The 26,247-nt window shown below is 40.9% G+C and overlaps 1 long non-coding RNA gene across 1 annotated transcript in view; it reads left to right on the top strand.

Annotated features, from left to right (window-relative positions):
- Positions 1-26,247, top strand: part of LOC122791094 — a 712,541-nt gene that overhangs the window by 63,168 nt on the left and 623,126 nt on the right. Inside the window, exon 2 of the long non-coding RNA XR_006363071.1 lies at positions 11,205-11,268. This is a non-coding gene — a long non-coding RNA (uncharacterized LOC122791094). The remainder of the gene's footprint in view (positions 1-11,204; positions 11,269-26,247) is intronic.

Below are 26,247 nucleotides of genomic sequence, written 5' to 3'. Positions count from 1 at the left end.
AGACCATTCTAATTGGTAACTCTATAGTTAGACACAGTGATTCTCCTCTCACTATGCTGGACAAAGGCAAGATGATGGTGCATTGTTTGTCAGGTGCCAAGATCTCTGATATCTCAAGTGCCGTTAAGGCCCTTTCACCTAGTAGATATGACTACAACATGGTGGTGGTCCAAATGGGGGGGGGGGTGAATGACTTAGCTTGCAATATTATGAGGGTGATGCAGAGAGACATGGCAGAACTCTCCATGCATGCCACAAATCTAGGCAAGACACTGATCGTTTCTTTTTCAAGAATGGTGCCTAGGTACAAAGGAAAAAATGGCTTCGACAATTGGGTAAATGGTTGGTGTCATGCCAGTGGGATCCAGCATGTGTTAGCACTGGGCCCGATGCTTAAGACTCCCACTTGCTTTGCCAAGAATGCTCTCTACCTCCCATTCCAAGGCTTCTGCATACTGGCTAGAGCCTTTCCTGCTCCCTTAGTGCCTATTTTAAGCAGAGTCCAACCGATGGACATTCCAGTGTAGCTAACATAAAAATCCAAAACAAGATAACATTAAGGTGGCTCTGCTTAAATATCAGAATTCTAAACAACAGAATGCCCAGCCTTGAGGCTGTCTTGGATTTGGAGTGAATCCCTGTCTGTATAACTTTTGAAACTTCATTTAAATGCTCAGAAATCATTTCATCCACATTTGGGTTTTGTACAGTAGTTGTGGTGGTGTCACCATACTTGTTAGGGGCCATATCTCCTCTAGAAAGATCCCATGGACCCACAAATAGAGCTCATTGAGCTTCAAATTGCACTAAACAAAAGCAGCTGTCAATTTATATCCTGTTATAGGACATCTTGTATGCCCACTGATGATCATGTAAGGTTCCTAAATGTAAGTGATGAACCCCCTATAAACAAAAACTATTATTATTTTTGAAATTTTAACCTCCTGTCAGTAAACTGGAGCATCTATACCTCTAGTGAAGAATATGTATGTACGTTTGTATAGTGCAGTGTAGAGTTCTTAGCTTTCCTAAACAAAAGCTCTCTGGACCAGATTGTTAGCAAACCCACTAGAGGAAATAACATTCTTGAGCTGGTTCTTAAATATATTGCTTCTTCATGTAGTATTTCCCTGGAATCTCTTTCCCCAGTTAAGTCTGATTATAAACTAGTGACCTTTACCACTAAAATCTTTATACTTTCAGATAACTATATCTCAGAAAGAATTCGGTATTTTCAAAAGCACAAATTGAAGTCTCAAATTTCAGTTATTCCAACATACTCCAGACACCCAATAGTTCCATGCCTATTTAGATGACTATAAATAACTAACATTACCTTCTAGATTTGAGTATAAAGCAAAGTTTAAAAACAAGCCATTTTGGTTCTCTACTAGCATAAATAAACTGCAATAAAAGGAAAGAAAATCCTTAAAGTATACAGCAGGTTAAAGGTCTAGCAAATAACATCAGAAAAGTGAATAAAACCTTGAAAAAATAAAATAAGGACTGCTAAGGCAGCCTATAACCTTTGCATCAGTGACAAACCTTTCTTTAGTTGTATTTGGAAACTAAGAAATAAGACCCAGCATTGCCCTGAACTTATTCATAATGGCACCACCTGCTCCGACCCAGTGCAAATTCAGTGCCATGATCGTCACCTCAAACACAACTATCCAAATCCCATTTACTGAAAATCTCAGACACGCTATCATCACTAAAGATTATGAACTAAAGGTGCTGTCCAAAACTAAAAATACTTCCTCCATGGGACCTAAAAATATACCTGTTAGTTTAGCAAACAGTGCTAAACAAGCCACTTATTAAACTATTTAACCTGAACTTAGCCAATGGTATCATCCCTGAGGTTTGGCACAACAGCAATAGTGATGCCAGTCCACAAGGGTGACTCCACAAGTGACTCAGGGAATTACAGTCTCATCAATCTGATGAGTCTTATTTGCAACACCATGAAACATATTATAACTGACATGATTAACACTGACATTAAAAATCTCATTAAGGAATACATGCAGCAGTTTATCTTTGTCAATGGTAGAACCTGTCTAATAAATCTGGTAAACTACTTTTTTTGCATTTACTTTTCTGATCTCCTGACAACAAACCAAGACCTCTGGCTACCTCTGATCTTCCTGACAACAAACCAAGACCTCTGGCTACCTCTGTTTGCAGACAACTGCAAAATGGGAGTCATTGTCAGATAACCCTCTGACACCCAAGTCCTGCAATAAGTACTTGCATTTGTAAATCTATTGTGGTGTACCAAAATATGCTTAAATACAGAAATGTGTAATATTGTCACATTTGGTAAACTGCCCCTCCCCCAGCATATAACATTGACAGTACCCCATTCCAAAATGAGAGTATTGTTAGAGACCTTGGGACTTGAGTTGATAATTCCTTGTTCTTTGAACATCATGTAATGACAGTAGTCAGAAAGTCCTTCTACTTAGCAAGCAGATTGCCAAGGGAATATTATCTATCTTCAAGAATATATTTGTCCTGTTGTATTCAACTTTGGTACAATGCTCCCTTTGGGATTACCTCATGAGGCATATCAAATAATTAGAAAGGCACAGCACTTCCTAAATAAGATTACTGGCTTAAACCCCCCCAACCTACCAGACAAAACTGGAAGCACTCTCCCTGTATTTAGTATTTTATAGACTTCAGAGGGGGAATCTATGCCTTGCCATTCTAGCCATTACAGACGAGTGGTCATGGATATCTTGTGTCTCTTCAAATTAAATAGTTTCACAAATACTAGCATAAGGGATCTAAATCTTCTCCAGCCAATAAATAAATCAAGGTGGGGGTAGCTTCACTACACAGCACCTTCCCCACATTTAGAATACAATCCTGCTGCAAATTAAGCAGTGTAACATATTATCTTATTTCAAATGGGAACAGTTTGATTGGATAGACATTCACAAATTCACCCCTGGCTTGACTGACCTGGCTGTGATCAAGAAAGGGTGGGTATTGGCTGGATGTTAATGGTCGAAAGTCTCAGGTGACTTGTATTTCTTGTGATCCTATGATCCAATGTTCAGTTTGTTTCTGTTGTACTTGAAAGTGATGCTCTGATAGTATAATGTTTTGGTGTTCCCAGAATAAAGCACAAACTTCTTATTACTTAGCTATAACTTTTCCCCTCCTGTAACTAAATTAATAAACCGTCAACAATTTTCCCCTCACAAGCAATTAAAAATGGTTTTAGTCACTTTAGTCTTATACTCAGGTCAAGGGTGGCCACGGTGGTGTAGCGGTTAGCATTGCTGTCTCACAGCAAGAGGTTCTCCGGTTTGATCCTCAGCTGGAGTGCCTTGTGTGTGGAGTCTGCATGTCCTCCCTGTGGTTGCGTGGGTTTCATCCGGTTTCCTCCCACATCCCAAAGACATGCCGTAGGTGGATTGGATACTCTAAATTGCCCCTAGGCGTGAATGCGTGCATGTGTGTGCCTTCTGGGGAAGGTTGAGAGCCGGGCTGGCAACTCGACACCGTAAAACTCCACTGCCAATCATGAGCGGACAGGTGATCCGCTGTGCGACCCTAATCAGGAAAAAGCCGAAAGAAGAAGAAGAAGTCTTATACACAGGTCAGGCATATTTTTACCAACCAGAGAAGAAGTTGTGGGTAGCAATTAATAAAGAAGGCCTTTATGTGGGAGGGGAAGACAAGAGTCAAGTGGGATAAGCTGATTCTTCCAGTAGAACAGGGTGGACTGGGATTACCCAATCTGAAGGGGTAATTCAGAGCTACACAATTAAGACTCCTATACATAGCACAAGCAGAAAACTATAATTGAAAATGGAAAGGAATGATGATGAAACATGGGGGAAGCTTAAGAAACAAGGTGAGACTGGGATTATGGCTGCAGGCCTTTAAGGAGAACAGCAATAATCATGCAGAATATTATATCCAAAAACTAACAGAAAGTATTCCAAGAACTAAACCAACATGGGAATGGATAAAGGAGATTCTGCTGACAGGGATGACTGCAATTAGGGATGCAGACAGTAGGCAAGAAGGGGGCAGGAATTTATTGGAGAAAACTGGCAAAGGAACCAAGGTATAGGGAGCAAATAACTAGAGAGGGAAAGATTGTAGAATGGGAATACGCCAAGAATTTATTTGAACTGCAGGTTAGAGATTGCCTTTCCTATCAGGGATTGATATCAGAGTATAGAGAAACAGAAAGAAATAGGGAGTCCTAAACGAAAGACCAGCACTGGTAGAGGTTTTAATAGAATCTAGAACAGAAGCTGCCATTAAAAAAGAAATAATTAGTAGATCATATAAAATATTGCAGGATAACTATAAGAATCGATCAGAGGAGGTTAGAAAGGATTGGGAAGAGAGATTGGATAAACAATTCACAAAGAAACAATGGGAAGATATATGTATGTCTCCCAAATACGCAACAAAATCTAGAAGATTTAGGAATTTTGCCTGGAAATGTTCACATAGATATTTTTATACCCCAAGTAGACTCCAGAGAATTTTTCGTCAGGTAGACAGTAAATGTTGGAGGTGTGAAGGGGAAGAAAGAAGTAATTGGGAACATATTTTCTGGGAGTGCTGTGAGTTGGCAGACTTTAAGGATTCTGTGCAGGATGCACTGTTTGAGATGCTGGGTGTGCAGATTTGCCTGATGAGGAAGATGATTTTTGTGAGCTATGACACTGAATCGGAATTGAGTAGACATGGTAAAGCTTTGCTATGTCTAATAATGGTGGCTGCCAAAAAAGGAATTACTAGAAAATGGAAATCAGAATCTAAACCAACTATACTGGAAGTAGTGAATATAGTAACACAGGTGAAACAACCGGAAGTGGGATCTTTAAAAAAGGGTAGGAGCAAACTACATAAGAAAAAAATGGGAATTGTGGGAACAGAACATACAAGGGAGGAATGAGGCCTAAAAGGCAGCAGGACTTAAGTGAGCTATGTAATGTTTGAGTGAGAAAGATTGGGTAAATTAGGGCTCCTATCAGCAGACCGAAGATGCATGTTTTTGAATGCGTTTTGGTCGAACTGACAAAACTGAAACGGCAAAATATCGAAGCGGCATGTAAGCGAATTCTTTCCCTGGGAAAGAATTTGCTTGGCTGCTTCGGTACTATGCCATTTTCGGGCACTGTAGTGCAGTCTCGGATTTGGTATATTTAAGTAGGGGGTGTCTGGGGGGCATAGCCCCCCACGTCGGGGGTTGTGAGGTGAAGCCCCCCCACTTAATCTCATGTTTTAATGTGCTTTTTTTTTTTTTTTTTGTTTGGAACAGCAATTTTTTTCCCTTGGAAAAGAATTGCTGTTCTGACAGTTCAGTTTTGTAAGCTTTCGCGTACATGGGGTTGATTAATCACTGTTTGCTTACCTAAGCATTTGGTGATCTAATATAGACCCGGTAAATTATAAGAGATGTATAATGTTTGCAACTGGGAGTAAATCATTATTGTTTATGATGTAAAATGCTTGCAACTAGTATTGTGTTGGCATGGTTTGTTTTCATTTATATAAATGTATGATTGTCTATGTAGTAAGTGATGGTTTAATGAAGATGCTTCTTGTTTACAAAAAAGCAGGAATAGGATAATTTATGTAATATTGCTTAGGTTATATGATATATAGCAATATATGTGAAGTATGTTTGTTATGTTACTATAGTTTGATTACTTTTATATGGATGTAAATTTGCCTATGTCACAAGTGATAATTCAATAAAGGTGTTTGAAAAAATAAATTCCCTCCTGCACCTTAATCAATGCACCCCTCTTCATACCCCTGTTAAACTCCACTCATCATTTTTCTCTAACAGCCCCCCCACATACACTGCTCTCTCTCTCTCTCTCATGCATTCTCTATATACTTCCTGATATACCAGTTTCGAGCACACAGCCTAGACTGAACTAATCCTGTACCCTGCTGTCTTACTCATGTGCTATCACCACTAACCTACTACACAATACTAATATCTCCTCTTCTGCATAATTCTATAACTTACTTCTCAACTGTACTCTTCATTTTATCTTCATGTACGAACACTAAACATTTTTACAGTAATGGTTTTCCCTTCTACAGTATAAATACATTTACTTCCTGTAAGAATTTAGAGGTACCAGAATTGTATAGACTTGTACATATTGATTTAAATACTTCACTGTAGACACTTATCTTGTAAATACGTTATTTTTCTGAGAAATATAATTGTTGCTTTTCTCAGGACTGTCTGAGATTTACTTGTTAACATAAATGTACTTTGATGGAGCTTTTCTGCCCTGGCCTCTACTGAAAATGGGTTCTGCCCAGTTTGACTTTCCCAGTCAACAAAGACAAACAAACAAATACATAAATACCTAATACTGATAAGTTTCTGGTATTTCTCATAGTGTGTTTCTGCATTGTCATACCTGTGCTTCTTATTTTCATTATATTTGTTGTTTTCTTCATAAGGGAGCCATGGAGGGAGAGGTGGGAGAAATGAGTTTGTTGGCTCACCCACTTAAGGAGGCAGTTCAGTCCATGATAAGGGACATATCCCTGTGGCTGGGTATGTGCTGTAATCAAAGGATGGGAGGGTACAGTAGTTAGCTGAAGTTGCTTGAGGTGATGCTTGTGACATCACTAGCTGCATCCAGTTAGGGAATACAAAAAAAATCTTCCTGAGCATGTAGGGTGAAGGACATGTGACACTGCAGGCTGCACTGTTCCACGTCCCCTTCCTAACCTCACATTGGTGAGGTCCCAGCCAAAGGCGGGCAGTACTGGGGCTACTACAGAAAGATGGCGGAATCACGCAACTGATGCTCAACTGGAGCCACACAAACTTGGTGGGGAGTGGGAAACTCAAGAGTTACTGAATATGGCTTTTTTAGTCCATTCCCCAATAATATATGTATCATGTGTGGCCCCCACCACTGGACCAGTAATCAAGAAGCCTTAATCCTCACGACTGGCACCAGTGGGGGGATGTATATTGGGAGGATGACAAGTTACACACACAGTGTTTCCAGATGCAGCTCTCTGCATCAAGTGCAATTTCCCTTAAGAGCACACAGAGACCACAGTCAGTTCAGGGCTGATTTCTCCCTCTTTCTCCAGATCCCCAGTAAGACTTCCCACTGGCATAGCTATAGAGCTGAGATCTCAGTTGAGTTGCCAAGCCAAGACCTCCAGCACCTTCTCTGTCTAACCAGTGCTTTGGGTCCCTACCTAAGTAGCTGACATACACACTCTTTGAGGTTTGATTTACACACACACACACACACACACACACACACACACACACACACACACACCTGAGAAAGGGTAGCACAAGTTTACTAGCTATGCCTCCTTTTGCCCAGACTATAAGGTAGTTATCAATGCCACCAGCCAGCTCCTTAACAGCTACTTTAAGGCCCTTAACAAAGGGTGTCCAATCTTACTGTGTAATGCTACTATTAATACAAATGGTAGTGTCACCAAGAGCAAGGCTATTAGGAGTGGCCCACAGTATCACCAAATAAATATGCAAGTACTCACAGAACTTAAATAGCTCTACATAGTTCAACCACAATGAAAGGTTTAAATATATTAAATAATAAATAATAAAATAAAAATAAAATACTCAGTATATATTTACAGTGACATCAGAGTTAAAAATCACAGGAAATATTTCAAATAACATTGCAGGACAGTCTCATAAATAAAGAAAACATCTAAACTATGCTTCGCTATAAGTGGCTCTTGTCAGGTCCAAGGCGCGATACAGAATGCTGTCTCTCACTCAGAGTTCTCAAATTAATATCTAATATTACTGCTGGGATAGCTTGCAGAATGACATCATTCTTGTCATCTGAATCTGTCCCAGGCCCAAAACAACCACTGATGGCAGCTGGTAGCATTTAGCATCTACCTATGAACATATATAGACCTTAGATCTTAGGCAAATGGTGGAAGTCATAAAACAATAAAATACTTCCAAGACAATACAGAAAACTCCCTAGTACAGACATTGTCCCTCCTTGCTGCCTTGAAACTGAAAGATAAGATTTTTATGGCCTGGCCATAAAGTAATTTAATTTCAGTTATTTTTCTGAAGTTAACCTCCTGTATTCCAGTTTCCACTGTTAAAAATATACATTTAAGCAGTTACAACAGTGCATGTACATTTTTGTTCTATTCCAGTAGGGCATGCTGTGCACTTTATAAAATATCTTTTCAACACACGTCTGTACAAATCTAGTTTGATATCTACATGACATACAGTTCTAATACATTTGTAACACAAGCATCTTATATGAATCATGTTGATATTCATAAATGGCATATAATTATGTACAAAATTCCACATAGCTGGGCTGTCAGTATCTCTCTTTGTCACATGTAGTACAGCTCTTAAAGAGACCATTTCCTGGTAATATATAGTACAGCTCTTAAAGAGACCATCCCCTGAAATATACAGTACAGCTCTTATAGAGGCCATTCCCACTAATATATAGAGCAGCTCTTAAAGAGACCGCTCCCCAGTAATGTATAGTACGCAGAGAAAGCAGATTTCACTTTGCTAGTGATGCTTCATTAAGCTCTTCTCACTGATGGAAATAACAAAGTTGTACCATTTTAGGTAGGGAGAGGGGATCGTTGTTCAGTGATATGACAGTGTGGATGCAAATTCAGAGTGATAGTCTATGTGCTGGAAACAGTAGTACTTTTGCAGAAAGTTTAAAGGTTAAGCAAAATAGATGAATTGGGGCCCAAGCAGGGATAGGCAACCATTTGGCTTTTTTCAACTAGAGGACATGCTGTTTGCATTTAAGCTTTATTTGGGCTATTTTGACTTGCTTCAGAATAATTTCTTTGATATTTTTTTTTTTTTTACTTTTTAAGTATGTTAGTTCAAGGTATTGTTTAGTCATGTGATTTTGCATGCTGCCTGTTGTAGCGATGTATTTTAGCTCATACTGCTTGCATTACTGTGTACTCCCAAATTAATGAGTCAAACAGAAACACGTTTTTTTTCCATTGTTATAAACAGTTTCCTTTTCTCTGAACTGGAGATACCTCATAATGACAACATATAAAGAAGGGGAGGTGCAGCTTACCCTGCAAAAGTACTTAATTGTAGTTTATTTGCACAAATTCCCTTATTCCTCAGTAAAACTTTTTTTTTGTCATTGAGCTTATGTGTTTCAATATTATGCTGTTGGGTTTTGCTTATAGACAGCATACCCCTTTTACATTGTCTAACAGCGACTACACTTCCCCACATTACACATTCAGGTGACTGCAGCATTAAGAATATTTTGCCATTAAATGAAGACTGCACAGGTAAAACACTTCATTGTTGTGATATTCATCTTACAGTACTGTGCATAGGACACTCTGCTGACTGGCAGCAGGTGACCTTATACCAGTAACTATGGGTGACAATACAACACACTGGAACTTGTCTGCCTCCTGTCCCTCCTGTCAGTCCACTCCATAATGACTTCAGTCACTTCATACAGTGTTCATCTACCTCTTTTGACTAGTCTGCTTTTTCTCACAAGCAGTACTTCTTGTACACATTTTTGTTTTTCTTTCTTTGCTACTTCTTTTCCTGTTATCCAAATGTGTTATTCCTGTAAGGCATACACCTGTTTAGATATTCTGTGGAATAACTTTAAATTTTATTTATTTTTTTTTTTATTTCCATCATTCAACTTGTAGAAAAAAAACATTCTGGCATACTGGATTTTGCCCCAGCAAACATTTCAAGGAGCATGAGACGCACCATTGTTTTTATCTGTCTATTTATCTGTCTATCCATCTTTCTCTGTATTTATCTGTCTGCTGTCATGAACAAGAAGCTAAATCATTGTTACACTATCCTTTTTTACTTGTTTGGTTTTTCTGCTTGCTTTCCTGTTGTCACGGCTGTTTCTTTATATGTGCCTGTTTTTTCCAGTGTTACTGCCCACATCATTATTTATTCTCTTCTTTTGTTTCCTGTTATAATTCTTTACAATCCTTACAAAAAGTACCACATAGAAGCAAAAACCTGCATTAAAATAAGAAACGTTTTTTTCTTTTGCATGTAATATTTCCTTCTGGCTCTTCTGGTCTTGCACTAAAGAGTGCATTTTGATTCTTTTGAAACCTCTCTTCATCGCCTGTATCAGCTCCCAACTTGATTTTAGGGTAAGATTTAATAATCAGTTAGTGTGAAATTAATGTTTCATTCATTTATCCACCAAGGAGCAGATGTTCAAACCATGCTTTTTAAAAAGCCTGCAGGAAAGGGAAGTACTTTCTACTAGATGATATATTTCTGCACTTGTTCATTCCCTATTATTGGGAACTAATAATTATTAGATTAAATGGGGACTAATTTCAGTGATGAATGAGTGGTATCCCATTATCTTCCATGCTTAAAGATGACATTTGTCTTTAAGATGTCTTTAAGAGGGTCCACTTCAAAATACTGACTTTCAAAATTCCTAAACTCAAAATACTGACACCAAAATCTCTAAAGCTCAAAATACTGAAACTCAAAATATTGAAAAAAAATAGTACAGCAGTACAACTATGTTGCAGTACATACAAAAACATATTACTTTTCTGCAAGTATAGGCAGGGGGCAAGCCCCCCTGCACTCTCCATGTGGGGGGCTGTACCCCCCACCCCCCCTGCTACTTAAATATATCAACTCCAAGATTGCACTTAAAGTGCAATCTCGGAGTTTATATATTTAAGTAGCAGGGGGTGTGGGGGGGCTTTCCCCCCTGCTTATACTTGGAGAAGAGTAATATGGTTTGTGTTTTAATATGTACTTGTGTTGGAATATAATAAGTGTTGGTATCCTGTGTGTTTTCCGTATTTTGAGTTTCAGTATTTTGAGTTTTCAGTATTTTGAGCTTTAGAGATTTTGGTCTCAGTATTTTCAGTTTAGGGATTTTCAAAGTCAGTATTTTGAAGTGGACCCCTTTAAGAGGGCTGTGTTGAAAATATGCCCCCCATGAAGAATGTTAGCATGTCAGCCCCAAATGTTTTTATTTTGCTGTTTTCTAAATACAACAAATGTAATGCTGCTGTTGTGATACGTAGCCAGCATGGAAATGATCATACCCTTTCTTTGTAGTTTGTAATAGATATGCTTTTGAAAAGGTTTTTACACCAGTAATATTAACAGACCACTTATTATTTTTTTTTTCATTTTGCAGGTACAGGTTACTAGATGGGACAATGAACATAAAATGGATTACCGCACAGTGGCAACATGAAGAGGTGAGTTACTGCAATGCTATAGCTCATATGAAGAAACAAAGTCAACAACTTCCTGATGTGCAAAACATACCTACTATTTAATTACCACTTAATAATATAATTCATTGAAGGCAATATCTTGATTTTTTAATTATATGTTTTTCATTTCATTGCTTTTTTACATTATAGGTTCATAGGCGAATACTATGCTAACTGCCCTAAAGGGCCATTTTAAGCCTCGCCAATAACCCAAGATCAGAATCAAACCTTGTGTCTTTAAGGTGAAAAACCCTAACCATCATACCATACCCAGCCAGTTGAGGCCAAGCCCTAATCTACCCCTATCACCATGTGTCTCTTTTTAGTAGCATAACATTGACATTCACATAGGAGTCATAGCATTATGAAAGGTAGGCAGCAGTATGTAATAGGGAAATTTATTGGAACAGAATAGAAGTTTGAGCAGTGTAGCTGTACTCTAATATTAGGTAATAACTGCTTTTAAGCTGTTGATTGAGGGTGGTGGTTATTATGACTATTAAAACAGAAGTATGAACATGTGCCCCAAATACCTGCCATAGCCCCTTCTCCACCAGTCACCTTCTCTGCAATTAACAGAGTGGTCAATCAAATGGCAGTAATACGTCCAAGTTACTCTCTACAAATTATCAGTCACAGTCACTCATACACACACACACACACAAGCACAAACAGACATTTACTTGCTGCATACTGTGGTTTATAGCTTTAAGCATGTTAAAGACTAAGCTACAGGGAGTTATGTGTCATTGATACAGATTCCTTCTAGACAGTCATTCTGTATAAATATCTCATGGAGAGTAGAAGTTCATCTTATTTTATTTATTTATTTATTGGCATTTGTTAGTCCAGCTGAGCCAGGGGCCCATTTTCAGTGGAGACCCGAAGAGAAAAGCTACAGAAAAATTACAGTTATTACAAAAGTTACAAAATAAAATCAACAGATAACATAGCAGAAGTCCAACAATACAAGTAACAACGTTAACAAGTAGCGGATCTATAAATTTAACACATGAAGTAGATTCAAGAGTGTAAGCATTTACGCAAGGAGCCATCCATACATAAAGAACAGCCAGAAATTGTATAAAATAGTAGTACAATGATTTTTTTGTGTGTGTGTATGTGTGTGTGTGTGTGTGTATATATATATATATATATATATATATATATATATATGCATTAAAATGAGGAGAGTAACAGGGGAGAATACGTCAAGCTGGGGTATGGCATAGGCAGGACCATGTCTTTTGTAGATAAAGTTTCAGTTCATGTTTGAACTGGTACTTTTGAGGAATGCTTCTTATACTGACAGGAAGTGAGTTCCAAGCATGGGCTACAAAGTATTTGTAAAGGGACTTACCAATATTTGTATTGGGTTTTTTATATGTCAAGGAGGTGTTTGCTGGTAGTACGGAGCTGACGGGGGTTATAGTAGGAGACTAGATTAGAGATGGCAGGGTGGGAAGAGGGGTCATTCAGGATAAAGTGTGTAATATGAAGATGAGGAAGAATTAGTTGTTTAGAACAGTGGTTCTGAAACTTTGCAAGCTGGAGGACCCCTTTTATAAAGGAAATATTTTGCGGACCCCTATATTTTGGATTGTGTTTTTAGACTGATATTAATTAATACTTAATATAAATAAAGCATACGTTGCATTTGGGTCAACCCACCCAACCCCTCTACACACACACACACACACACACACACACACACACACACACACACACACAAACACCCATTCCAATGTCTCATTACTTGGCTGTTTCTCCCCAGTTGCCATAAACACTGTTCAAAACTCTCAGTGTGCATATTGTTTTCTGCTTTACTTCTGCAATGATTACAGACATTTGGATGTAATTTAAAACTTTTATTTCAAATTTTATAGCACAAACACTGATAGACATGTGCTAAACAAAGCAATACAGTCTCACAATGAAAAAGACTTGGCATTAAAACTTCCATGCCTTTGAAACTCACATTCAGTGAAATAGCATTGAAACCCACATTCAAAGACAAATGCATCTGGCCAGTAAGTTTAGCTTTGGGATGTTTTCAAGTCATAGGGCCCTTGCACACATTTTTAGGACCATGCAAATGTTTTTGGATTCGTCACTTTTTAGAGCATGTTTTAAATTTATAATTTTGAACATTTTTCTAGTAACTAATGAAACAAAACATATGAACCTTCTTCATCCGGCTTTTCCCGGTCAGAGGTCGCCACAGCGGAACTCTGGTCCGCTAATGATTGGCAGTAGATTTTTACTGTGCCGAGGTGCCAGCCCGATGCTCAACTTTAACGAAGGCACGCCCATTCACACATGTCTTTCGAAAGCAACTCGACTGCGGGGAGGACATGCAGACTCCACGCAGAAGGCGCTCCAGCTGAGAATCAAATGGGAGAACCTCTTGCTGTGAGACGACAATGCTACCACTGCGGCTTACTGAAACAAAACATATGAACCAATAATGACAAAACTGCCCAATTCAGAACATTTTAACCATAAAAGGCCACTCAAACTTCTATCATTACAGTCTACCAGTTTCAGTCAATATGCACAATCTTTTCAGAAGAAAAAGTCATCTGAATAATTTCACATTAAAGAGATCTGTAATTAATGAAAAGGTTGCTGCTAGCAAACAACTTTATATTTCAGTGTCTCATCTACAAATTCAATGTCTGCTGTCCTCGAAGAATAAATTGCCTATGTTACATTAAAAAATGTTAAGCTGGTAATATTGCAATAGGCTAGGAAATGGATGACAAACTGAAAACAGGTTCATAGTTACTAGGCATCTCATCCAAAGGAGGACATACTCAGGACTGCAGCACTCCACCGCCTTAAAATACAACACAGTGTCAGCATTCCATCTACATGCTGTTGAGTTGAAACTACAGCCTTTTACATCAAAATGCAAGTATGCTACCTGTTGTGCTACTAACACTGCTTTAAAATTCTATACCACAATAGTGATACCATTTGCTAAACAAAACAGTTGCACATTGTAAACATACTTAACACAAGCAGCAGTAAACGTCTCTTCCCTTGAAGCTCACAATTGCTTGAAAATGCACTTGAAACTAAATTCCTTGAAAAATGGACCTGAAACTCAGTTCCTTGATAGTTGGTGTAGGATTCAGGCTTTTGTTTCCTGTAGCTAAGGTACAGGGTTTGTGCCTAAGCAAATTACTTACCACCTGCTAACCCTAACTGGGGCATTTCAGTCTCTCACACACAAACCTCAGCCTCTTAGTGTAAGAACTCTGGTCAAAGGCTAAAATTAAATAGAGACAGATTATTGCTACTTAACTGACGGGTACCAAGCTGTGAAATGGGAAAATTATCTCTCTCCTCAGCTGCCCATAACTATAGGAATCCCACAGGGTTCTGTCTTAGGACCACAACTATTCACAGTCTTCACAAATGACCTCCATACCTCCACACAGCATGCATCTATCATTCAGTATGCAGATAACACTACCTTAATCTGTGCTGCACAAAACATTCCCACCCTCCTGCAAACAACTCATCTAGCATTCTCTAACGTTGAAAACTACCTTACCAAAGACCAACTTATCCTCAATCCAAATAAAACTCAGCTTATGATTATAACCAGTTCTAACAAAAACACTGATAGTCAATTCACTATCTACTCCACAAATGTTACTTCAATCGCTCCAGTGGCACAGGCTAAGCTATTGGGAATAACCATAGACTCCCACCTAAAATTTGATAGTCACCTCAGCTTAACTATTAAAAAGGTACATGCCAAGCTGGGATCACTCTACCGTATCAAACCATTTCTTACCAACAACACAAGATCAGCCATTGCTCACTCCCAGCTTCTATCCACCCTACTCTATGCATCTCCCATTCTGACTAATCTCAACAAAATGGAACTAAGCAAAACAGAAGCCTGCTATAACAGAATTGCCCGCTTTGCTGCAAATTGCTCTTATAGAACTCATCACTGTACTGCTTTGAGACATATCCACTGGCTTGAACTGCCCAACCGACAATCAGCTCCACCTCTGTCATTCAATCTGTTACCTCCCCAATAAGTGTCCTGCCCTCAAAAACCTAGTACAACATCACTCAGCCAAAAGGTCTCTTAGATCATCAAGCAAACTACTACTAGAAGTCACCAACAGCAACAATAGCTTTGGAGATGTGCTATATAGTAGTTCAGTGGCTAAAAAATGGAACTCTGTCCCCACTAGCATTCAAAACACATCATCCAAAGCCTCCTTTAAAGACCTCATCAGACAACATCTCAAGCAAAGTTGGCAGTGCTATGATTGCTCCCCAGGCTAGTGAAAGCAGATAAGGTATACATACTAAATCTAGAGTACTTGATAATAGTTTTCAGTCTTACTCACAAACACTGGCTAATCTACAATGTATGTACTGTACGTGTGTACTATGTATGTATTATACCTATGTTCCAAATTTCAGCTGTACACCACAAATCTATTAATTACCTTTATTTTTAAATTAATATTTTTTTGTTTGTTCTCTCCACTGTAACTGTTGATGTGCCGTATACCACTGTAAAACATGTCTTTTGTAATTTGTGTGTATACTGATCATGTCTAAATAACAAAATGTATCTGTAATTTTTTTTGTAGAGCTTTTCTCCTCGGGCCTCTGCTGAAAAGGGGCCTTTTCGGCTCAGACACCTCCAGTTAACAAATGTAAAATAAATAAAATAAATTATAATTATTGCTCTCATGAACGTAGAAAATTGCTAGAATAATGGGATTTGTGTTAGTATCCATTTGTCTAAGGATATGAAGTCTAAAACTCAAATGTCTGTCATTATTTAGCAACTTCAATCCTTTTTATGAGGAATAGACAAAAATATGGGGGGAAAATCTGGACATTCTGCAAAAACCTGGACAGTTGAGGGGTATGATACCTACCTTTTATGCCCGCACACACACACACACACACACACACACACACACACACACACACACACACACACACACACACACACACACCTCTTTCCCTCTTACACATGCACGCATACACACCTCCTTCCCTCCCTTCCTCTTACACAGACACACACACACATACCCCATACCTCTCAACCTATTAGTGCAAGAAATTTGGACATAGCCTGTCATATTGGGGGGGACAAAGGCCCAAAATTAGGGACACATTTTAAATATTGCTCTTATAAACTTAGAAAGTTGCTAGAATAACATGATTTGTGTTAAAATGCATTTTCTGAAGGATATGAAGTCTGAAACTCAAATGCATGTCATTATTTAGCTTTAGTAATTTTAATCATCCCAGTGAATTGTCAAAAAAAAAGACAGCTTTTATGAGGAACAGACCAAAAATATAAAGCGAAAATCTGGACATTCTGTAATAAATGTGTACAGCTGAGAAGTATGAGACACACATGCACCCCCAATACCTCTCAAACTCTTAGATTAAGACTACAGCAAGACATTTGGACAAAGCCATAGAGGACATTTTTTTTTTTTTTTTTTTTACTACAGCAAGGTCGGTCATCAGGATACTGCAGAAGGGGATGTGTGGACCCCCTAGAACTTATTATATGGACCCCCAGGGGTCTGTGGACCACAGTTTCAGAATCACTGGTTAAGAGAATTCTGGCCATTGGAGTGTCTTAAGGGCGAGGCAGTGGTGGGGTTTATAAGGGAGATTGGAGGCAAATCTGGCTATTTTGTGATATATTAGCTCTAGTTTGGTGATAAGTAATGTTTGAACATTAGTAAGGACAGGGGCAGTGTACAGAAGGCAGGGTAGGAGGAGGGAACTGAGCTGGGGGGGTTTAGAGGAAGGTGCGAGAAATTTTTGGTTGCGATAGAGAAAACCAAGTTTATGGTGGGTCTTTTTTATACATTGTTGGATATGAACATCAAATTTTAGCTCATCGTCAATAATTACTCCAAGTGGTTTGGTATAGGGTTCACGTTTAATAATGGGGTTGTTGAGGGAGGTGATGGAGAATGAAGGTTTGAGGTGAGATAGTGTTTTAGGGAAGAAGAGAAGGAGTTTGTTTTTTTTTTTTTTTTTTGGATTTAATATAAGTTGATTATCAGAGAGCCAGGTTTCGACAAAGGAGAAAGTTTGTTGAGTGAGAGCTAAATGTTTAGGGTTACTGTGGGCAGAGGTGATGAGTGTGGAATCGTCAGCATATTGTAGAAGTACAGAGAGGTTAGTAGAAGAGTGAAGTTTATTAGTGAATATATTAAACAGGAGGGGGCCCAGAATAGATTCTTGGGGCATGCCAGGATTAAATGGGAGGAAAGGAGAGTGGACAGTTTGCCAGCGGCTGTATTGTTGCTTGCTGGGAAAGTAACTAGAAAACCAGTTAATGGAGGAGGTAGAGAGATGAAGGTCGGAAGGTTTAGTTAAAAGTTTGGAGTGAGAGACTGTATCAAAGGCCTTAGAAATATTGAGGAATAGACAGAAGATGAGCAAGTTATTGTTATGAGCTTCAGCTACTGTTTGGGTGAAAAACAGTAATGCGGTAGCTGTGCTGTGGCAGGGTCTAAAGCCATCTTGGGTGGGAGTAAGGAGGTTGTTGTCAAGAATGTGTTGGAGTAATTGAGTATGGATGCCCTTTTCCAAGATTTTGGATAGGGGGACAGGATAATAATGGGTCTAAAGTTAGAAGGATCAGTAGAGTTTCCACCTTTATAGAGAGGGATTGTATAGAAGGATTTCCATATGTCTGGGACTTTGGCTTCAGAAATGGAACAGTTGATGTTATGTGATCCTATCTCGCCTACATTCTGTACTGATGGGCTCGGAGCCGATCCCTCGGCTCCGACTCGGCACGCTATGCTATAGAGCGAGGCCTCTTATTGGCTGAGCTATTTCTTATCCCAGGATGCACCACCACTAATCCCCCAGATCTCGTTTGCCGCTTACAAGCTAAGACGTGGTCTCAACTTGGCTGGGCTAAGTACTAATTTATTTAGACTTTTCCTGTCAGGAATTTCCTAGTTTTCAACCCAAAAGCTGTTTTAACAGCTACTTTTGTGATACGCGTGTATTTTTGTTGATTCTGTTGTGAAAGTGGTTATATTTTGTTAAGGGAAGGTTTCCGTTTTAGTTAGAGGGGCCTTTCCCTTTTGCTATTCTAGCGTTATTGTGACTAGCGTTTATTAGTGGGTCAAGTACCCATTTTAGTTAGAGGGTCTTGACCCTCTCTTTCTGTGTTTTCTTTTCTTGTGCACTTGTTTGTGTAAAAAAAAAAAAAATATATAATATAATAACTTTACAGTTTAAACTTGTTATTTAGATATTTCTGTGTTGTTCTCTAGACATGTCCAAAGAACATAAACCCTCCGGGTTTAAAAAATGCATGAGGTGTGGTTTTAAGATGTCCATAACGGACGACCACTCCTCGTGCGTTTACTGTTTAGGCGCCAAGCACCTACAAGAATCGTGTAGCGTGTGTCACGCCTTCTCATCAAGAGTCCTCCAGGAGAGGAAAAACAAATTAATCCTTAAGGGATTAATCAAGCCATCCTTCGAGGAGGCTTTATCTTCATCTCCCTCTCCTTCAAAAAAGAAGAAAACGTCGGCTCCGACAAGTCTGTCGGAACCGACTGCCAAAAAACCTAGGCAGACTTCTCCATCAGCTCCACGGACTTCGGAGCCGAGGGCGGAAAGGTCTGCCTCAATGCCTCCAGCCTCGACCCCTCTGGTTTCGGAGCCGAGGACTGGGGCATCGAGAGGCGGGTCACCTTCATCGGCTCCACTGATATTGGAGCCGATGAGGGTTACCGGCTCAGACTCTTCCCCTTCGGAGCCGAAGTCCTTGTCGGCACCGAGGGAAATTGCCTTGAGATCTCCCTCGGAGCCGATAGTGGTAGAATCCATTCGGAGCCGGTCCCCTAGTCCTTTGGAGTCGATGGAGAAATCGGTTCGGACCCGATCAGTATCCTCCAGATCATCCAAGATGTCTGATTTGGACATCGACAGGGTGCTCCTAAGACTCTTCCAGTCTCCGGTGTTCCAAAAGCTAGTTTCGGCTCCAGCCCATTCGGCTTCGGAGTCGATGGTCCACCTCCCTACTATGGTTCCTCCTCCAACAGCCTCGGCACCGTTGGAGCCGGTGCTGGTGGAACCGGTGGAGGTATTAGGGTCGGGCCCGACCCTTACTCCAACTCCGGCTCTTGGGTCGGAGTTCAGTACACGGACTTCTTCCGTCGGCCCTGGGGGGGTTGCTTTGGGATTGATGTTTTCGGTTCCAAGTCTCCCTCTTGGTGCGTCGGCAGCGGGAGTGCCGTCAACTGTCGTGGCCACGGAGGTGGGACCCTCCCAGGAATCTGGTGGTCCCGCCTTCAGGGCTATGAGGAGTGCGTTAGCCAAATCTTCTTTGGCTACCTCCACGGTCTCCCCAGCTCCTTCCCTGCATACCGAAACTGGGTCTTTGGCAGTCCCCCTGTCCTTAGACAGTGGAGCCCCGGGGCCTGAGGTTACCCCCACTGGGGTTTCCCCCCCTCCTGGAGGTCCTTCTGAAGCCTCTTCGGAAGAACCCCCCAGGAAAAGATCGTGCAAGAGGAAGCACGTTGACTCCCCTGATGAGTCTCTTACATCAGACACTGATCTCGATGATGCAGAGGGGTCCCCTAAGTCGTCCTCGGATGATGTCTCCTTTGCAGACATCCTGGAAGCCCTTAAACAACGAGGCGGCTGGCAGTCCAAACCTCCTTCTGCTGATGAGTCGGTGTTCCTTAAGGCCTTCGGGGCTCAGCCCTCCGCCTCCTGGGTATCTCCGCCCTTTGACGAGCTCTTGGATTTGATCTGTCGAAGGGCGTGGGAACACCCAGACTCTGTGGAACCGGTGCCTGCTCGTCTGAATAAATTCCTCTCGGCACCCCCTGAAAAAGAGTTTCTAACTGAAGGTGTGGCTGTAGATGCTTTGGTGGTGGCATCTGCTACCCAGCAAGATGTAGCAGAGGCTTCGACGTCCGTCCATCCTCCTAATAAGGAGTCCAGGAGCATGGATCGGTACGGAAAGCGCACCCTAAGTTCAGCGGTCTTTACATTAAGGTCCTTGAACTACCTTACGCACTTTACTAGATTTCAGAGGGGATCTGATTAAAGAACTATCCGATACCCTCTTGGGTAACCTGCCTGAGGAGCTGGCCCAGACGGTTGGCTCTCAGCTGGCTACATTGTCGTCCATTTCAAACTCGTCCATGAGGCTCATTTCTTATGCGGCCAAAGGGGCGAGTAGAGCGGCAGGTACAGGCATTGCTCTACGGAGACAAGCCTGGCTCCGCCTGTGTCATTTCGCGGAGGCCTTTAAGTCTTCCTTTGCCGACGCCCCCTTTGATGGGTCCTCCCTGTTTGGACCCAAGGTAAAGGACACACTGACCCGCCAAGAACAGGAGGGTAAGACTCTGACTGCTGTAGGGGCACGATTTTCCACTCCCTTTCGGCCTTATCCCAAGGCTAAAAGAGGAGGGAAAATGTGGTTCCGTAGATCTCAGAAGCCTTACCCCTCTTAGCAGGAGGATCCCCCTTCCAGAGGCAGGGGAGGGGGAAATTCTTCCGGAAGACGCCGTCCCAGAGGCGGCAGAGGCCCTCGCAACACTGGAGACCGCGAGTCCTTTCGTGGCTCTTCAGCCTTTCACAGTCCCTGAGGGATTGCCCGACTGTGCAGCTCCGGAGCCAGTCGGGGGTCGTTTCACGAAGCACCTAAAAGCCTGGGAAGGTATCACTCAGGACCGATGGGTGCTTCGAATTATCGCCGGAGGTTACACCATTCCTTTCTCTCATTCTCCACCTCAGTCCAAAAAAATCCCGGACCCGCCACCCAGTCAACGGGATACTGCAGCCTCAGAAGTTTCAAAGCTGCTGCAAAAAGGAGTCATCCAACCAGTCCCCGCAGACCAGATCGGATTAGGGACTTACTCAAGATTCTTTTTTGTGCCAAAAAAGACCGGGGACTTGAGGCCCATTTTGGACCTCAGCATTCTAAACCGTTCAGTCAGAAAGTCCAAGTTCCGAATGGTCACCCTACAAACCATTCTCCCATTGCTGGAGAAAGGTGTTTGGATGTGCTCCATAGATCTCAAGGATGCCTATTACCATATCATGGTACATCAAGCGTCCAGGAGACATCTGCGCTTCAGCCTAGGAGGCAGTCATTTTCAGTTCCGCGCGCTGCCCTTTGGTCTCACCACAGCCCCCAGGGTGTTCACCAAGTGCTTGGCAGTCGTGACTGCTCACCTGAGAAGTCTAGGATTCCAGGTGTTTCCGTATCTAGACGACTGGCTCCTAACTGCCACCTCCAAGCATCTACTACTGCGGAGCCTACAAGCCACTATATCACTGGGCAGTTCCCTGGGAATCACCTTCAATTGGCCAAAGTCTGTGTTGCTGCCATCTCAACGAATAAGATTCATAGGGGTAGAGATGGACTCAAACCGAATGCGGGTCTATCTACCTGCAGACAGAATACAAACCATACAGACTCAAGTTCGAGCCTTACTTCTCAGGTCCAAAGCCCCAGCCAGAATGGTCCTGCAGCTATTGGGATCCATGTCCGCCACGGTTCTTCTAGTCCCCTTGGCAAGGTTGCACATGAGAATTCTCCAGTGGCTTCTTTCAGCTCAGTGGTCCTTTCAGGAACTCCCTCTCAGTCACCTCATATGGATCACGGAGACATGCAAACGGGACCTTCGCTGGTGGCTAGTGCCCTCCAATTTGGATCAGGGACGACCCTTTGTTCCACCTCCTCCTGCGGCCACTTTGACCACGGACGCCTCCCAGATGGGGTGGGGGGGACATTCCCTGGGCAGGTCAGTCCAAGGCAAATGGCACCCGGAAGAGACCCTACTTCATATCAACATCCTAGAAATGAGGGCAGTACTTCTGTCCCTTCAAGCCCTTCATGATTATCTCCCTCAGGGCGTCATTGCCGTTCACTCAGACAACATGTCACTTGTCTGGTACCTGAACAAACAGGGAGGGACCAGATCCTATCCTCTTTGCAGAGAGGCCATGAGAGTCTGGGAATGGGCAGTCTCGACCAAACGCTTTCTAGTGGCTACTCATATCCCGGGCAAGTCCAATGTGATAGCTGACAGACTGAGCAGAACCATCCTCTCTCCTCACGAATGGTCTCTGAACATGACAGTTGCAAGTCAGATTTTCAGCAAATGGGGAATTCCGTGTTGCGACCTCTTCGCGACTCCACTAAATGCGAAGTGCAAAGAATTCTTCTCTCTAACCCCGGCTCCGGGGAAGAGCCCCATGGACGCACTAGCCCGTCCTTGGCCCCCCGGCTTGCTTTATGCCTTCCCTCCAGTTCCTCTCCTTCCCAGGGTGATCCAAAAGGCATCTCTCTTGGGGAGCAAAATTATCTTAGTTTCTCCTTACTGGCCTCGTCAAGTATGGTTTCCCTATCTTCGAAAATATGCTCTGGAAGGTCCATGGTTCCTGGATCAGATCCCAGACCTTTTGGTTCATCAGTCGGGACTATTCCACCAGTCCCTGCACACCTTAAAATTGACGGCTTGGCTCCTCCTCTTCCGACTATAGTCAGGAGTCATACATTGGATCCAGAGGTTGTACACATATTATCTTCGGCCCATAAGTCTGCTACAAAGAAACTGTATTCTAGCAAATGGAAAAGATTTGCTATTTGGGCTCAACTCCGGGCCTGGACCCCATCTCTATTCCGTGGCAGAAGTACTAAAATTTTTAATTTCTCTTTTCAATCAAGGCTCTTCAGTCTCTACCATCAAGGTCCAATTGGCAGCGATTTCCAATTTTCACGAATCCATAAACCCACCTTTAATGAGCAACAGATTGTGTAAGACCTTCTTGAAAGGTGCTGCTCTGTTAAGACCTCCGATTTCTCATCCTGCACCTCCATGGGATCTCGATGTGGTGTTACGCGCCTTAACTTCCTCCCCCTTTGAACCGGCGGCTACATGTGATCTAAAGTTTTTATCATGGAAGACTGCTTTTCTGGTGGCGATTACTTCTGCCAGAAGAGTTTCAGAGCTTCAAGCTTTGTCAGTAAAACCCCCGTACTTGGTTTTTCATAAAGACAGAGTATCTCTCAGGCCAAATCCTTCCTTTGTCCCTGAAGTTTGTTCCAGTTTCTGCTTACAACAATCGTTAGAACTTCCAGTCTTTTTTCCAAAATATTCTAACAAAGCGGAATTCATATTCCACACACTAGATGTCCACAGGCAGTTGCGTTTTTATTTAGACAGGACCAAACAAACAAGGAAAACAGATCAGTTGTTTGTATCCTTTGCAGACAATAAATTGGGCAAAGCTGTCACAAAGGTCACTATTGCCAAATGGATCAGGGACTGTATTACTCAAGCTTATTCTTATTCTAACAAAGAGCTTACCACCTCTGTCAAAGCTCATTCTACAAGGGCTATGGCTACTTCGATAGCATTTCATTCTAAGCTTGCCATTAGTGACATTTGTGCTGCAGCTACTTGGTCTTCCCCACACACTTTCATTTCCCACTACAAATTGGATGTGGCATCTAGAGGACGAGCTTCATTTGGTTCCACAGTGCTCAGGAGTGTTTTCCAATGAGCCACCCAGGATTTAGGTGGTAGGGACGCTGTCCCATCAGTACAGAATGTAGGCGAGATAGGATCACATAACATCTTTTAGTTATGTACTTACCATAACTTTAGATGTTTGGGATCCATCTCGCCTACATTCCTAATAACCCACCCTCCTTCCCCCTTCCTTGGAGATCAGAGGATATCAGAAGGTCCGAATCCTGTTGTTTCATCTTGAAACATCTAACAATGTTATATAAACAAGTTGTGCATGTGTGCATGAATGCGGACAAACAAGATCTGGGGGATTAGTGGTGGTGCATCCTGGGATAAGAAATAGCTCATGGGGAAAAAACAAACTGCAAACGAATCCAAAAATCACACAAGGAGAGCTGAGAACAAAAACACTTTATGACGCAAAGCTTTCGGGAATAACCCTTTCTCAATACTGAATACAAACATGCATTAAGCAACTGCTTTTATACAAGCCAAAGAACATGTGACTGCAGCCAAAGTCACGTGACATATTCAAAAATACATTTCAGAAAAATAAATTTCAAAGAATATCAAAAAGATATATATACACATTTCATAGAAATACTTTCCTAAAAAATACTTTTCAGAATAATATGCATATGAGTATACACTTCAAAAAAATTTTTTTTGCAAAAACAATGCAAAAGATATACATACATATATACTCAATGAAAAGTTTCTTAAAAAGCCTATATAATTGTATATACATGTATAGACACACATATGTATTAAAACCTCACACATTTAAATACAAAAAATTTGCACATTAAAACTGTATAAAACAAATAAATCAGTAAATCAGTAGGATTCTCATTTCATACTGCGCTGTAAACCAACAAGGATAGGTTTAATGCTGACTGTACTATTGATGCCAGGATGCCTATCAGCCCCTAAACGTACTATCCACTGATACTCCTTAGTTTCAAGGAAGTTGTTAGTATCACCACCTCCATTAGAAGGAACAACCGAATCTATGACTCTAAATTTAAATTTATGTTGGTCTCCCTGAGTCTCAATGTGTTTAAATAGAGCATTCTGAACACACTGCCTCCTGATTTCTGACTTTTGTTCAATAATCCTGTCCTTAAGTCTACGTGTAGTCTTACCAATGTAGTATGCAGGGCATGTAATACATGTTGCCATGTATACCACATTGGTAGAATTACAAGTAGCTTGTATACGAAAATTATAAGTATGGTGTGTAGTTGTATGCATATATTTACTAGATTCCAAGACAGTAATCAAGTCAGAACAACAGGAGCAGTGATGGCATGGATATGTGCCAAAATAAGATAGAGAACAGATAGGTCTATCAAAAGACGGACTTGAAGGAGGGCTAAAATCTTTGTAACACAGCATACTTTTAAGACTTCTCATATTTCTAAAACTGAAAAATGGCTTATCGCCTAACAATTTCATAAGTTCAGGGGATGCCATTAGAATGGACCAATACTTATAGATTGTACGCTTTACAAGGGAGACCTTACATGCAAAACCAGTTACATATCTAAGCCTTTGTATATCAGAGCCTACAGCTGAATTTATTCTAGTATCAGAGCTTATATAATGTTGGTTCCTAAAATATGGGGCATATAATGAATCTCTATTAATGGACACATAATTCTTTATTTCATTTAATATACTTAATGCATAACCACAGTCAACAAAATCTTGAAAAGTATCATTTAACTGTTCACTAAAAATAGTATCATCTGTATTAAGTCTACTCACTCTGATAAATTGAGACTTAATCACACCTCGAAAAACGTGTGGGGCATGCATGATATCAGCATGTACATATCTACCCACATACGTTTCCTTCTTAAAAACAGAAGTGTTTAAGATTCCGTTTTTAGAAAAAATGCTAACATCTAGAAAGGAAGCCTCTTTACTGGTGATGGTCGATTTAAACTTTAAAAAAGGTGTTGTGTTATTCAAATATACAAGATATTGTTCTAAACTGTCCCTAGAACCATTCCAAATTAAAAAGCAGTCATCAACAAAACGCTGATAAAACACAATACGTGCATCAAAAAAGTTTTTACCATCATGCATATTATCCAATTCCCATTGATATAGTACAAGATTTGCATACGTATGGTTGACCTGCAAATACGGTTGTTGATTAAAGATGAACACATTATGACTAAGTACTAAATCCAATAGTTGACATAGGTTTTGGATAGAATTACATGTTAGCGTTTTATCAAGTCAAAAACTTTCTAATGGACTCCACACCATACAAATTAGGGATAACAGTGAACAAAGACACAATATCTAAGGTAACAAATAGAAAATCATCTAAGTTCCGTGGTTCGCTGTAATACCAATTCGATAATTTGTAAAGAAAATCACCAGTATCCTTAATAACATAATTGCATTTATC

This window comes from Protopterus annectens, chromosome 16.part0 (genome assembly GCF_019279795.1).
Source record: "Protopterus annectens isolate FY-2018-M chromosome 16.part0, PAN1.0, whole genome shotgun sequence".
In the NCBI taxonomy this organism is placed as follows: Eukaryota; Metazoa; Chordata; order Ceratodontiformes; family Protopteridae; genus Protopterus; species Protopterus annectens.
The sequence above is the reverse complement of the archived record's forward strand: the minus strand, read 5'-3'. Positions and strand labels throughout refer to the sequence as shown.